At 41.0% G+C, this 15,876-nt stretch overlaps 1 protein-coding gene across 2 annotated transcripts in view; it reads right to left on the reverse strand.

The window, feature by feature from the left end:
• Nucleotides 1–7,187, reverse strand: part of LOC135945781 (acetylcholine receptor subunit alpha-like) — a 45,895-nt gene extending 38,708 nt beyond the window's left edge. For both annotated transcript variants that reach the window (XM_065493654.1, XM_065493653.1), the window contains exon 1: nucleotides 7,154–7,187. The gene's annotated coding sequence lies outside the window, so the exon portion shown is untranslated. The remainder of the gene's footprint in view (nucleotides 1–7,153) is intronic.
• Nucleotides 7,188–15,876: the final 8,689 nt, after the last annotated feature.

A 15,876-nucleotide genomic window follows, 5' to 3' on the forward strand; every position in this document is an offset into this window, starting at 1 on the left:
TGGCAACTCAGTGCTGTGGAATTCTCTTTCTGAGTGGAGCGTTGAAGCAACGAAATAAAAAGTACGATAACCGCATTTGTTCCAGATGGAGATGATTTTGTGTGAATATTTTATCAAACACTGAGAGTTTGCAACAGACAAAATAAACAACGAGATATATTATACGTTTAATTTCAAACAAAGTTCCAGGTAAAGTAGTTTGATTCGTTTATCACAGTTCATAGATCTGTTTGGGTTCAAACTATTTGAATAAATCGTGAACCGTGATAAAAACAGACTTTCGCAAAGGATTTGAAACTGAAACCCTCTTTTATAAATTGAGTAAAAAAGCTCCGCCACTTATTTTGATCCAATCATGAAAAGGCAAATCCGCAATCGCTTGAGAACTGTGTCACCTGATCGACCGGTTTGCCTTTTTATTTCCTTTTCATCATTTCTCCACACTTCCACACACACAGCCTGCATCAGCATTCGTTGCGAGATGTTTTTCTTTGACTTTGAACCGTCATCTTTTTTCCAGCTGCTGCCACATTAATAATTCATTATTCGGAGCAATCACTGCAGCTTCTTCAAAAGAGAGTCGCTTTGAAATAAGCTGCTTTCGGGCGACATCGAGGGTCGTCGCGGCCAAATGAAGTGAGTGAATGAGACGTGCCCCGCGCGCACACTTTCCGCTCCGCCCGCCCATCCTCATAGCGAGCGGCTTTGTGCAAATTTCGCCCGAGATTTGGCGCGCGCCAGATTCGCCTGGGGACACCGAACGACTTTGTCTCTTCGCAGCATTGAGTGCTTGAAGCGTCGGCAAACCTTTGGAGACCACTCCCGATTGGCACTCCCGACTTTTAGTTTTCACCGGAAAAAAGAAAAGCAAGCAGCGCAGTGTTGACAAATTTCAAATGGCTCGGGGAGCCCCACCCCATGATATTCTTGCCCTTCAAGAGTAATTTGACAAAGAGACACGCGTGGAACTCTTTCAAATGGAATGCAAATTTCCATTCCAAACGAGCTCTGCTACATCGAGCAGGCGTGAAATTGCGTCGGAGGGATGTTTTTCACGGAAGAGACAGTCCATTAAGAATGATAATCGTAGAAATTGCTCCCTGAAATTTGCATTTTTCTCTCCCTTATATGCAATTAAATGTGGAGAGTTGCCGGACTGACAAGCAAGATGGTGGCTGCGAGGGAGCTCGCTGCTGGTCTGATTTGACGGATGTAATTGAGTTTGAGATGAAATTTTGTTGAAAGCAATTTTAGAATTCTAAAGTCTCAAAAACAGGAAAAGAAGTCTGTAAATTTTTATATTTTTGGTTACCATATACCCCGGCCCTATTTAACCCTTAATACCAAGTTCCGTCTCAAACTGGAAATATTAGGGTTATAAATTTATAATTTTTTTCATATTAATTAAGTTTTGATTTGAAGAAACTAAATTAGTTTAAGGGGCCAACTCCGTCAACCCTTTTTCCAACCCTTCAGAAACAGAATACATTTTTAAGAGTTAGAGGCAATCGTGACGCAACTAATTTGCAGTAGCCAAATGTAAATTCTCCTTTTGATAATGAGAGCACCCCTCTCGACTAACGATAGCGAGAGAGGGTTGTAAAGACCGCCAGAATACGATTTCTCATCCTCTGCCAACCTCGTTCAATTCAATTTTAATTTGGAAATGCGTGCGGAATCTGAATTCCGTCACTGCAAGTCAAGGGTGAGAAAATCTCACCCCGCCGCATGTCACTATGTCTGGGGTTTCAAAGGTGAGTTTTTCGCACCATACATGCTGTGGGGTGAGATTTTCTCACCCCTGACTTGCAGTGGATGATTCTGCTATACTTTGTTTGGCATATTCTAAAACGATTTTTATTATTTTCTTCTTCTGTTTCTTTAATTTAGCTGAGAGAAAATGAGTGACTAGATTGCAATCTTAATTATTTTATTATTTTGAGAAAATTTAACGAAACAAACGACGCCGACTTCATTGATAAAAACGTGTAAAGGCTCTTTTTAAAAAAGTTCAGTCAACTTGCCAGTCGAAATCGACGACTCGAGGCTCGTTGCGCGGCTAATTGAACCGTCAACGGGTGCGACAGCGCGAAAAGGGGTTGCGATTTCTACGTCACGCTCACCCCTAATCCGTCTCTGAGTCAGTCAGTCAGTGAGTGAGTGTGTGTGCGAGTGCGGGGCAGCGTGCGTGCGTTTGTGTGGGGGCGGATGTGTGTCAGTGTGCTAGGACTGCAATTATCAATGGAGGGTGCTCGAGGGCCGCCGCCGCCGCCGCGCCCTAAAGCGCCGAACCTTCGGGATGGGGGCAGATCAGCGGGCGAAAAAACAAGAGCGTGCATTAAAAAGCGAAGATGGTGCTTTGAAGTGGCGCGCCTCGGCTGCCGTGCCGGGCGGGCGGGCCGACGGACGAGGCTGGGCTGGGTCGATGCGCCCCGGTCGCCTAGCAACGCAGCCTCTGGCACACTAACCCTATTGTTGTGTGTCCTCAGCATTCGCACTCGTACACATACGCGCGCGGGGCAGAGGGCGAAAACTGGCCGAATTTTCACAGCTGCTGCCGCCACCGCATTCCGGGCAGGTGCGAAAAGCCGGCCGGCATGGCCACGCACGTGATCGCCTCCGCTGTTTTAAGGCCTCTCATCATCCCCATTGTTCCGCAATTAGAACACGCGCCTTTGCCTCGCCCCGCCTCACCCTCACAAAGCCGTTTTTTTCAGACCTATTTGTGAATCACGGCCTATTCGCATTTTTGATGCAACAAGCCCACTCAATGTCAGAAGCCCTTCTTCTCCGTTTGGATTCAATTTAACCGTGTGTTATTTCATTCCTCCCAAACAAAATGTAAACACGCCAGCGGTATCAGCTGGTGCTTCGTATAACCCTAAAGGACCAGAGAGAAGCAAAAACAACTCGCCTCGAGGATCCCAGTGGCGACCATTAAATTCAATTCACACATCCACTAGTGGCATTTAAAAAAATAGGTCCAAATTAAAAAAAATTTGTTGTGTTCTTTATAACAATAATTATTGAATTTGGCAAAATTATCTGTTTGAAGTTGGCTCAGTTTTTTCATCTCTAATACCTATTGCATTCTAGTTTGAATGTATCTTTTTATCAATCGATCGATGTGCCATTTTTTAATTTCGGTAATCATTGAATGGTTTGCTTCAAATTTTCTCACTTGTAAAACAGATTAATTTAATCTAGATCAATTGCAATGATTTATAAAGTTTCAGTTTATTAAATTTCTAAAAAATAACTTCCATATTTTCTATCGGTTTAACTCTTTTGAGATGGGTGCGACCTCCTGATGGCAAACAACTCGCGAAAACTCCGTCTCCCAATAACACATCACGTATATGCATTAATAACTTGGGCGTTTTATTGAAACGCTAGACATTCGTCCCGTGAAATTAATTCACGCAAGCTGAAAAAGTGCAAACCAGCAAGAAGCGAGTCGGAAAGCTTTCGCAATCCTCCCTAATCCGGATGGACTCACCATTATAATGCTAGATAATCAAATGTAGGCCCAAAACAGCCCACACTCAACCCCAAACATCGTTCGGATTCTCACACTGCAAGTGCAAGCAAAGCATGCACGAAACAATGCAAGCAATTGGCTTGGTTAAAATTTGGAGCAATAAGACCATTTTTAACCAATACAAAAAAGGTTTGGCAATATTTTAAAAAGATACAGGGACCAGCATAACTCCATTGATCGATTCGTCTTACCAAAATACCTAACAAATCTATATTAATATAAATTTGAAGGTTTTAAATTATTGTAATGTGTATAATAAGTATGTTGACAATTTGTATCTACAGTATTTTGGCCACTTGAACTAATTTCAAATGAGGATGGGCAACACAAATTCGATTATGATAAGAACTTATCAAAACAGTTTCACCTTCGACAATATTGTGCTTTATATAGATACGTAGCAAAAAAAGCTTACACAAATGGGATTTTATCTATCAGGTGCTGGCAGAGTCTCCTCTCAGTTTTATAGCCAATAAATTGAATGCAAATTTAATCAAACCTCAAATTCAATATGCAACTAGGTGCGGCCAGTAAATTCTTGTGCCATATTAGAGAATGTGGGGCGAATTTATGATCACCTCGCCCAAGACCATCAGTTAATAAAAGAGTAGTAATCCTGCTGCTGAGCCGATTGAATCAACATTGTAACCGGTTGGTTCGAATGCGTATATATTTCATTTTTTGCTACAAGGAAACTCGATCCGTAGAGAGGCAAAAGCAATCAAATCGAGAAAGAACTTCACAGCAGTCATGCGGAACTTTTCCGCCTGAAATATTCCAAATAAAAAACGACCATGCGTGAGCACTGCGAGGCTAATTAAATTTTTTAAATACTTGTCCGTTTAATTAGCGTTGCGCTGCGTGTTTAACGAGCGCTTTGTATGGCCGAAAATGCAGCCGTAATTGCCTTTCCCGCGCGTATATTTCCATTTGCAAAGCAAGTTTTCGAGTCAAGAAGCGTATAATTAAACGCTGATAAATTTCGCCCCAGCCCAGACGTTTTTCCGCTCGTTTTATTAAATAAAGCACGCTTTTCCTCCTTTTTTTAACTCAATCAATACTGCCGAAATTGCGCCGCCGCCGGGCAGTGATTGCCTTCATTATCGCGGCCTTAATAGCAATCTCTTGTGCACATTGTACACACCATGTTTGCAGCGAAGAAGAAGAAGAAAAGTAAACACCGGCAAAGCGAGTGGAGAAAATGGCAATTACAACTAACTTCGATCGACAGGAAAGGAGCAGATAGAACTACACACACAAAATAACAATATTTGACAGAGAGAAGCGAATCTTCCATTTATCGGCGCCCAGACAGAGAAGCGAGTCAGTCATATTGACGTTTCCAAGATTAGATTTTTTGTTGTAGATCACAATATTTTTGTCGCAGAAAAAGTATACCTCATCATTCATCATTGTGTTTCTATAGAGATGTTTGTTTATCGGTTTTGTTCTGTTCAATTTTTCTATAAAATAATCTAAGAATTGCAGAGAAACAGTATTTTCTTATGATTCCTTAACAGTGAAAGGTAGTTTATTGGATTAGAATTTATTTCTAATATTTAAAATCGAATGCTTAGCACATTCTGCATCATAGTATAACTGCAAATAATATATTCTTTGAAAAATGTACATGTTAGTAAAGTATAAAATAAATAAATATCAAATAATATCGGTTCTATCGTTTACCCGTCCTAAAATTAAGCTTGGATGAACGGAATTTTTTTCAATTACAGAAAATTATGAAATACCGACAAAGATCCAGCCTGTTAAAATGCATATTTTATTATGGCGGTTGACTAGAAAAGAGCCGTTAGCAAAAATATAAGAGATTGTTTTCTTAAATTCGTCCTGGTCCCGGTAAAATTGCGCAGCGCTCAACAAGCACCCAAATTTTCATTGTCAAATTGATTGTTGCCCTTTTCTTGCAACAAGGAAATTCGCGTTTGGTTGTTGAAAGCGCAATTTTGCCGCTACCAGGACGAATTGCAATGTGCCTTTAAAGATACTAAAATTTTGAGTTAACAAAATATTTTAAATTTAAATTAATGGCTTTAACATTTAAGCTCTAATGAAACAAATATATTTGGATCAACAATATTAATTATGAAAATGATGTTAATACAAGTTGGAAGAAAATCTCAAGATGGAAGTAGAAATTTTATATTTTCTCGTACAAAATTTCATAATTGTGCTAGATGATCAATTAAGAGAATCAATTAAAGCACTGGTTTTATTGAAGTTTCAATCATCCTAAGCCTCGTTTTATTAATTATTAGTAATTACATTTTCATTTAAAATAAAAGTCATTTTTCATGAAATGAAAATGCATTTTTCTTGTGAAGAGTATCATACTAAAATCATAGTTGAACTGGAATCAGAGCTGAAGGCAATAGAAAACTAGGTGAAATCCAAACTTAAAATGAAGAAATTTCCATTGCAAAATGTGCTAGATTAAGGTTAGCAGAATAATATGATATATATACACTCTGATCAACTTCAAAAAAGAAAGTTTTCTATTAAAATACACCTCACTTATTATGTTCTAGCGAAATGCAAATTAAACTACATTAAATCATGTACAAAAATCTGTTGAGTTAATCGGAAGCAAAAGGAACAGGCAGCAAAATTAAACAATTAAATTATTTTGATATGCACGCAAGCCGACATTAAGAACGTGTCGAGGCCGCGACCAAGGGCCATTTTATCGGGCATGCAATCGTCTGGCACGGGCGGCGGGAGGCTGCGACCAAATTAGTGTGTTTGCGACATACACACGAACTCAAACTAACAAACTCGATTAGCCGGCAAATTGATTTATCTCGCTTCTTGTTGGGCGCTCTTGCTTTCTCTCCGCTCATATTGGGCGAAAGTGGTGAGAGTGGGTGGCGCATTTTCATACAAACAAATCAATAGATCGGCCGCGTTGGCCACCTGCCACCGACCTGGCGCCCCATTGTTGTCTCTGCCGCGATTGTTGGCACTTTTTCGAGAGTAATTCTCGCTCAGCCCGTAATTGGGTCACCGAACATCGAAAGTGGCGAGCGCGGAAAGGGAAGAGCCAGAGACGGATGCTGGGCGGGCGGCGATGATTAATCACGGCAGCAATTTTCTTTCGCATTTTCTCCTCGGCAGCCGTAATCATTAATTTGTGAGAGTTACGTGCCACCGGGAAATGAATGCGTGGCACTTCTTGCTTGGTGATAACAACTTCGCGGTAATCTACTTCCACTCCAACCTTTCCAACGTAATTCAACCCTGCTAGAATTTCATTTCCTTGTCCTGAGTAATATTTGTGCGTGCTTTAAATGAAATGGCATGAGAATTAATTGTTCTGAATCCTTATATTGAAATTTTTAAAAGCACCTAAGTTAGAAAAAATATTTAAACACACACCTATAAAATATTTTTTCATTTTGCAGCAGCGTAACAAAAAAAGGATTCTTTTATTTAAAAACATGATGAATAGAGCTGCAAGATTTTTTTTCTAAAACAAAAAATAAAACTCGATGTGTACTGAAGAAAAACGCCCTAATTTTTTTGTTTTGGGCTGGCTGATTTTCGCGAGCGATTTGCGGCAGACAGCTGAAAGAACTGCAGGGCTTCGGTACTCACCCCAAGTGCTGCTTGTTTGGCTGCTCGGCCTGGACTGCTGGCGACCGAAGGCGGCCCCGGGTGGCGGCGCGTGCGCCTCTCACCCTGCGACCCGCCGCCGCCGCCGCCGACGCGCCCCCGTCCGCCGAGGTAGGCCCTTTTAATTGTTGCAACCTTGGGCAGGAAAATTCATCCTGCACCGTGCTCGGGAGCGCGAGAGAATTTGATGAACGCATTTTATACGCAGCGAGTCGAGTGGATCGCTGTACAGATTAGCGTTTTTATATGCGCAACCACTCCTGATTGCCAGTCGCAGGAAAAGAGAGTAATTGGACTTTTTACGAGCGACATCGTGTTTTTCTTCGTTCTGCGCGCATACCCGACGCGTGTTTATGCAAATTGAGAAATTTTCTATGAGGTCGTGAAACGACAAAAACTAGGAGCTGCGAATTTACATAAAGTCTAATGACAATTCTGCGTTTACTGGTATAGGTATACGGAGCAAAAAGTTTCGGTCGGTCTGCGAATGCAAATTGATCTGTTCGCGAATAAATTTTAATAAAGCGCACAGGGAAAACGTGAATTTTTCCTCTACAGCCAAATATTCAGTTCCAGGAAACCAAGCCTTTGGCTCGCATTTTGTTATGAACGAATACTTTGCATATACACTTGCAATGTGAGAATTCGAGCGATGATTTAGGGTTGAGTGCGGACTGATTTACGTTTGCATTTGATTCTTTAGCATTGCACTGACGAGACCGCGTTCGGATTTGGGAGGATTGTGAAAGCTTTCCGACTCACTACTTGCTGGTTTGCACCTTTACAGAATGCGTGAAATTAAAAATGGCTGATTTTGGTTTAATTTCAACACTATATATTGCTATTTTTATGGATAATCTATCTAAAAAAATTCGATTTTATTTTTGAAAAGTGCCAACATTTGGATAATTTCGCTCACTGTATACAGATGATTATCAGGGTATGCATTAAACTATTTTCGTCACATTTAAATGGTTAATTTCAGCTTCAAAGACACCTTTAGGGATTTCACGTAAGGCTCAAAAGTCTAGAAATTGCATGAATCGATCTCATTTGCTTATAAGAAAATCAGACGACCATCCGCCTTAAATTCCCAGCCACATTGAAGAATAAATTTAAAAATTGGATAAGCTGGATTTTTATCTGCAGCGACTCCATGAAAGTTTACTTTAGAGCAGAGAGTTGTAACGAATTTATCTTGTGAATGATAAATAGTGAGATTACAAAGCAGGCTGTTGCTAGCGGCAATTACAGCAGGAATGGAGAGAAACTGTTTGCACGAGACACTCCTGAGAGTTTCAATTGTTACGACTCTAAGGATTTTTATAACTAAGCCGTTTAATCTCGAAACAATGTCATAAGATTCGATGAATTTCTAGAGTAGTCCAATTTTAGGTCTGAAATTCATTGAAGCGTGCGCAGCTCAAACGTCTGTAACGGTTAATTTCAATGAGCTATTCATGACAGAAAACTATTCACAGGAATTCCGAACTAGTCAACCTCGAGGGTTCATTCACGCGAGTGTTAATTAAACCAAAAGCAGAGCAGCCGAGCGGAATCGATCTTGGCTGCACCTCAATTTCTGGTATTGCAAAAAGTAAAAGTTCGCGTATCGGGTGGCGATGATATTCAAAAGACGAGACAGCACTCTCGTCTTGCGGCCGTAAATAAAAGCGAATCAATCAGATAAATGGAGTGTGCATTTGTCATTGGAATTAATCCGACTATAATTGCACGTCACGCTGCGGCCACTATCTGCGCTGTGCAAAAAAGCAGAACACGTGCATGCATCGGCCGGACAATCGGATTGCCCGTCGCTGCTAATGATTGGTGCGCCGGCCGCAACCCTTAATCACGTCGCGTGCGCTTTTTCCCCCGTCTAATTGGCAGGCCGTGATTTATGGCCTGCTTTTGATGCACTTTCTGCGTCGCTCTCGGTGAAAGCGATTACCGCCGAAACCGGAAAAATCCACGGCGTTTTTTTGTGACGACCACAGCACGTTTTAGTGTTGCTAATCCACCTCTCCTCTTCCTCGCTTTGATAAATTACATTTTTTCCATCGGCAAAACAAGCAGTTAACCAAAAATTTATTCCGGTTATTGCTGTCAATGTCGTGTATATTCCGAAATTTTATATACTTTATCATTGAAAAGCACAATCCATGTCTATTGAAAATAATGATTTTTACTTCGTTCATAGGCTAGCTACTCTTGTTGAAAGCCAAGCAACATTTATTGCATATAATGCGAAGAGAGAAATTAAAATCAGTCGAAGAACATAAAGTTTTGCTGAAAATTTTTTAAATTTTTAATTTCGATTTCAAGCTATATAGGCTATTGTTATTTCTAAACCTTGTTACAATAACTTAAATTGTAATTGGGGCAATAGCAGAATTGGCAAACACGTAATTAGTGTAAAATGATTGATTTCTAGGCGAGCAAATCAGCGGATTGCTCGACAGCGGCTCATCCAGACGACACAAATGAAGTAGGCGTGTCAATTATCACATCGTCGAAATAAATCATTTTACACTAATTACGAGTTTGCCAATTTTGCTATTGCCTCAATTACAAGTGATTGCAACAACCTGTGCGTTTAGTTTTTTCAACAATGATATTTACAGCAAAATTGGAATTTGATCTTTTGCAGAAAAACTCAATCTTGAAACTAATCTTAAATGGTATGAAATTGTTCCGTAACTATTGCTGGACAAGTGTTTTACAACTTATTTGACCTAATAAGTAAAATATAAACATGCAGCCTTCATTTTTTGCTTAACACAATAATAAATTCCACAAAAAAACATAACAAAACTGGTCATTTGCGACGTTGCAACAGTCAACAATGCAAATTTATTGATTTTGGTCTGATAAAGCTCATCTCGTGCATTAAAAATATGTTTTTTCTCTAATTTTTTTGTATAAATTTGCCTAATTTAAAATGAAAGCTATGCTATATTCATGCAATTCTAAAATTCAATTAAATATAATGTTTTACGATGTAAGACCACTCAGAGGAACTCTCCAAAAGATTTGAGCCAACTAATTTGTAGGCGTTACAGGATTTGCACGAAAAGCACCCTTGAGTGTATTACAAGTCGGCTTTTGCAAGTTCCAACTCTCGTGCCAAGCGGATCACAAATGCATCGCCTTAAAGGTACCGTCCCTTCGGCAACAGCTGTTTCTTTATTGTCCCCGGAGACCCGGCGTGCAGAGCGAACGAGGTGAAACTCATCTCAAAGGTTACAAACATAAAGTCTCGCATCCGCACTTGGAAACAGATTGGCTATTTCGGACAGGAAGCGCGGCAAAGAGGTACGTAAGCCGCAAATTGCTTTGTTTGGAGATAGCCGGGAAACGTAAAGAAAGGGTCACAGTCGATTGCAGCCGTAAAATATTCAGAGAGACCTGTTAAGCATGCGGGCTGCTGGAGAAAAGACGACGCCGCATGCTTTTGATCAGCGCTGAGATTAATTTGAAAGGAGTAGCCGAGTCGGAAAAGAGCTTGCATCCCGCGCGATGCAAAAAGTTGGAGAAACACTCACTCGCTTGCTCGCTCGCTCAGCAGCGCGGTTAAAAATGCATGAGGGAAGGCAACAGCTGCATCCACACGAAAAAAGTATCGCTGATCCGATAAGCGGCTCGCCTTTCGGAATTTTGCATTGGCAATTTCCAGTCGTGTCATAAATATGTTTGCTAAAACGCCGCCTGAGAGCTTTACGGGTCTCGCTTTAACCGCATTGTCTGTGAGAGTAACGCAAAGTTTCGCAGAAAAATTGCTGACGCCCTTGCAACTTGCGTTGTTATCTCAAACTTGTTGTGCAACTTTTCCTTCTGAATTATTTCCCGGCGTGTCCAAACGAACCAAGCCGCTTTGATGCTCTTGAGCAGCCAAGCAAATGCTGGAAGTGTGGTCAAATGGAAAGAAAAACTCTCTTTTTGATGCTGGAGGCACAGAGACACATTTTTTTAATCTAACGACTGTAAATAAAAATGCGTTTTTTTACCCTACAAATAGAAGTCTATTTGGAGTTTGTTGTCTTGTTTAAAATAAAAGTTACAACAATACGCTGTCCAACGGAGAGACCAAGAACAAATTCAGCAAGCAAGTTACCATTAAAAACAGCAGCTAGCAGCGTAACTTTTTTCCCTCAAATAATTCTGCTCCATTTTCAGAGGTAATTATACCAAAATCTACGCATTAATAAAAAAGACGAGAAAAAAACTTTAAAAATTTGTTTGCGGCAAGCTATTAGTGGATTAAATAAAATCACGGTTGAAGAACATATTCATTTGTGTGAAAAATGTATAAAAAAATCTGATAAAATTTGAATGATAATAATTTGTCTCACCTGGCTCACTCGCCGCTCAGACTACAAATTTGGAGGTTGCAATGCTTTGTCAACATTTTTCTGTGCTTCTGAGGCCTTAGACAGACGCGACAATTTCAATCCAAAGGAAATTTCAGCACAATTTAATGTGTTACAGTCGCAAGAACAAAAAATTTTATCGTTAGATGTATATTGTGTCTCCGGCAATTGGTGGCAACCTTGTTTGCTGATCGCATTTTGGTTTCTCGCACGCAGAATGGCAAAAAGGTGCGAAGGCAGTTTGACACTTTGCTCAATTGAGCAGAATGCGCAAATTGCATTTCACGTCCTGATCCACTTTGAGCTCGGAGACAAGGCCCCAGAGTCAGTCGGAGAGTAAGTTGGAGTGCAGCTAGGCGTGCTGCGTGAAAATGCGATTTCTGCCCCCTGAGCGGCTTCCCATGATTTGCGCTCTCGGCGCGCGCGGTCGAGAGTGCGCTCGCTCGTTTTCACCCGCCGGTCCGGTGCTTTCATCCCGAGGTCAAAACAATCAGCAAAAAAAAGGCTTCAAAGGACGGCGGCAAACAAAAGCGCACGCCCGTCTTTGTTTGCACTCAGTTTATCGTCTTGAGGCAATCAGATTCGACGAAAAGCAGACTAATCTTTCTATCGGAGCAATTTTTATGTTGTTTCTTTGAGCAGCGCCGGATTAAATGAGATAAAATGAAGGAAATCGCGTTTGCTTCAATTAAAAGTTTTCTAATTTGCTCCGTCGCTGCTGAGGCTGAGGGGCTGGGATAATCTGCGGATTTTCGTGGGAAAGGGCGTCTGTGCAAAGACCGCAGCACCGCCCTTGCTTCCCGAGATCTTTGTTTTCAATTACAAGCTCCGTTTACACAAATAATTTCGCGCAGCGCCAGCTCGTTTGCATAGTTGGCAAAAAGCCTGCCCGACAGCTAATCAATCTGCCGCTTGCTTTTTGCTAATCGACTAGCTTTTTCTCCGCTCCAACAGGAATATTGCCAGAAATTAATAGATGCTTTTTGCACTATTTGCAAATAAACGGAGCCTGCTGCCGCCGCCGCCGTTGCTGACTCGTCGCTTCTGGAGTGTGTCGTAAAGTCTTCGTCTCTGCTGTTTTTACTACTTTTAGGCGAAAACTTCGCCCAAATTGCATTAATAGAAAACTTTTGCGCGTCTATAAAAGGAAAATGAGCGTCCTTTGGTAGAAATAGAGTGAGCATGGGCGTAAAAACTTTGCCTCTTTTTCCTAGAGTGTGCAACTCATTCGGTGCACTTTTATGAAGAGTGCGGCGGGAAACCAAATTTGCATTCGGTAGTTTTCATGCCATCTGATAAGAGCTGGGGCTATGCTGCGAGAGAGATGATTGATGGTTCGCGGCGCTTTTTGCATGCAACATATATCAAAAGTTGACACGCACAATCGGCCGAAAGCGTAATTTGACACAAGACGCGGCGCATCCCTGCTCTCTTTGGATCGGCCGTCCTCAATGGAATACTCCTCTTTTTTGACAGCGAGCCGCTTCAATGGAGCCAAAGACGAGAGAGATATCTTTGCAGCGCAAATTGGCCTTTGTGCACGCGTTCTCGGGCAAAAGAGTGCTTTTGTGACTGCCACTCAATATTTCACTCCAGACAGCGGGGGCATTAAAATATGGATGCCGAGTCGCAGTCAAGGAAACGTAAATAGTGATGTATAGCAAGGGGTGGAGGTGATTGCGATTGGGCAGCATATATATACACACATGCTCCCAGTGATTGATGATTGGCCGATACATTAGGAGTTGCGGACTCATTTTTTTAATTCTTGTTCATGGCGATTTTTTGGTCGAATCGTCAGAACAAATGAAACAGACGCACCACTTTCTATATGATGGATTGGTCAGAGATTTTTATGTACGCAGGCAAACACCAACTGAGAATATAATTTTTAAGTCAGAAAATACACAGATTTAATTAAAAAAACCTATAAATGAGACACTTAGTTGCAAAAATTGTATTAAATAGGACAATTTTAAACAGGTTCACAGTACTATTAAAAGAATTTCTGAGTAAAAAAGCTGGACGTTTTCGACGATCGCTGATTCAGAATTCTCTGAAGCTAGTACAGCGGTTAAGAATTTTGATTTGGAGGTAAATTGCTGCTGCCGAGGCCTGCGGGGCTGAAACAGCTACGGTTCACTACGAGAACGTGTCATTTGATTTTTCCTCATGTAATTTTCACTAATAGCTGACCATCCAAATTTAATTTTCCACACAGAATAAAGCTATTCTGATTATTAAATTTAATTTATTCTCTTCGATATTTCTAATTTTAAAAGAGAGTGAGACTGTTCATAATTTTTCTTACTCAAAATAGTATGCTTGTTTAAAATTGTTATTATTGTTTATTCTTGCCAAAGTCATAACATAAGACACAAAAAATATAAAAATTACAGCAAGAAATGGCATACAAGTTGATAAATAAAATACACGTAAATTAAGGGAAAATAATGCCAAGAATTGGCAAACACAGCTAGCAAAGTTACTGCAAAAACCACTCTAAACGGTTGGTTGTTTTTGATAATTAGGAGGTAATTTGTGTGAAAAGTGTACAAACTTTATTGGTTAATTGTTTAATTTATTATTTTAATAAAAATAAAGGATTAAAATAATAATTTTTCTTTTTAACGATATTTCTCTAGAAATAATTGGCATTTAAGAAGCTGTGGCGCCTTCTCGCCACTACTGTCCCACTACTTTGCATTTAACCTGTATCGCCAGGTGGCAGTACAAAGGTGTGCAACAATCAGTGCACCCTTACTGCACCTTATCCCCCACTGCACAATCAGACTCGCACCAAAGCAGTCGCAACGCAATAATTTCTCTCTCCGGCTAGGATGAGATTTGGTGCGAGAAAATTCCATAAAAACGATTTCCTATTAGACCCGAACTACGGGGTAAGTGTCATAATTGTTTCTAATTGAATGTGATGTTTTTATTGTTATAATCATTTATTGTATTTGTGATTTTGATTATTATTGTAATTTCTCAGTCTTGGTCCTGATCTCGGTCTTGATCTGAATTACTAAGCCACGAGACATGAATAAAAGACGAATTACTACAGTGAAGAATACGCACTTCTGTCACCGCTTCCACGTACCCACAAAGCAAAGTTATGCAACCCGCACCGAAGAACTGTCATGCGGCACAGCAGCTTTCTCACTGCAAGGCGAACGTGATTGCGGAAGAGCTCTGATGTATCCTTTCATTATTCAGGATGTTCACACCTCCGTTGTGATGTTCTTTTACATGCCTCTACCCTAGTGTCCCGAGAAGATAATTAAAAAAAGGATGTTAGCAACCCACCCGTCGAATATTTTCACTTGAGCCCATCTGCGTCCTTTTCCATGTCACATTTCCACTCGCAGCAAGCTGTTTTCTCGAGAAAAAAAAACAAGATTTTCGGTGGTGGAGGGTTATTTTTTTCTTTTTTTTCCGCCATCACGCGCATAATAAAAAGAATCGCAGGCGCTCGTCTCTGGGTTTTGCGGTGCGTCGAGGGAAAACTGCTTCACGAATCACGAGGCCGCGACGACTACAAAACCAGCAAGTGCGACATTTTCATTCTATCTACCTGCTCGCGGCTGTGGCAAAAAGAAAAAATCTCAGCTGCGTGTGCTGCTTTTTGCTCTCTGGTGGCAGCAACCGTTATTTACTCCGGTCCAATATGTCACCGGCTGTGGATAAAAACGCCGCAGGCCGAATTTGTAGTTGTCAAAACAAAATTGTTTCGCCGATATGTGCTGCTGGCCAGAATTTTTATGCCCGCATTAAGGTGCTACCAACGTGAAAAATGAGCTCTGTGCCGCCTCTAAACGGATTATGGCCCCCCAAATATATTTATACAGCAGAAATACAATTTATGGCCGCAACAATTTGTGGTCTGCTACGATATGTTCGAAGTTTTCGTTCTATTCAAGCGAAATGTGGCGGAAAATGCGTAAAATATGCGCGCTGTCTCATCTCGGCGCGGCCATAATGTAATAATGCGCGTTCAAACAAAGTGTCTCTTCTCTCTGAAATATTCGGCCAGTAAAAAGGCAGACGCTAAAGCTGGCAATTTTATTAAAATTTCCGCACGACCTTTTTATTAGGCGCGCCAACACACACATATAATGGAGAGAGCGCCTCGGCGCGCGATATGAAATTTCAGAGCTTGTTACTTGGGTTACGCGCCACGAGGGGCGTGTTTTGTGTAAGTAATTTAATAATTTCGCCCGTTTTGCCGGCGCGGGCGTCGAGAAAATTGTATAAACAGTCGGATTAAATGAAGTTGCCACGCCGCTGAGCACGTAATCGTCGCAAATTAATGGCGATAGTATTAAGCCGGCC

Source organism: Cloeon dipterum, chromosome X (assembly GCF_949628265.1).
Source record: "Cloeon dipterum chromosome X, ieCloDipt1.1, whole genome shotgun sequence".
Classification (NCBI taxonomy): Eukaryota; Metazoa; Arthropoda; class Insecta; order Ephemeroptera; family Baetidae; genus Cloeon; species Cloeon dipterum.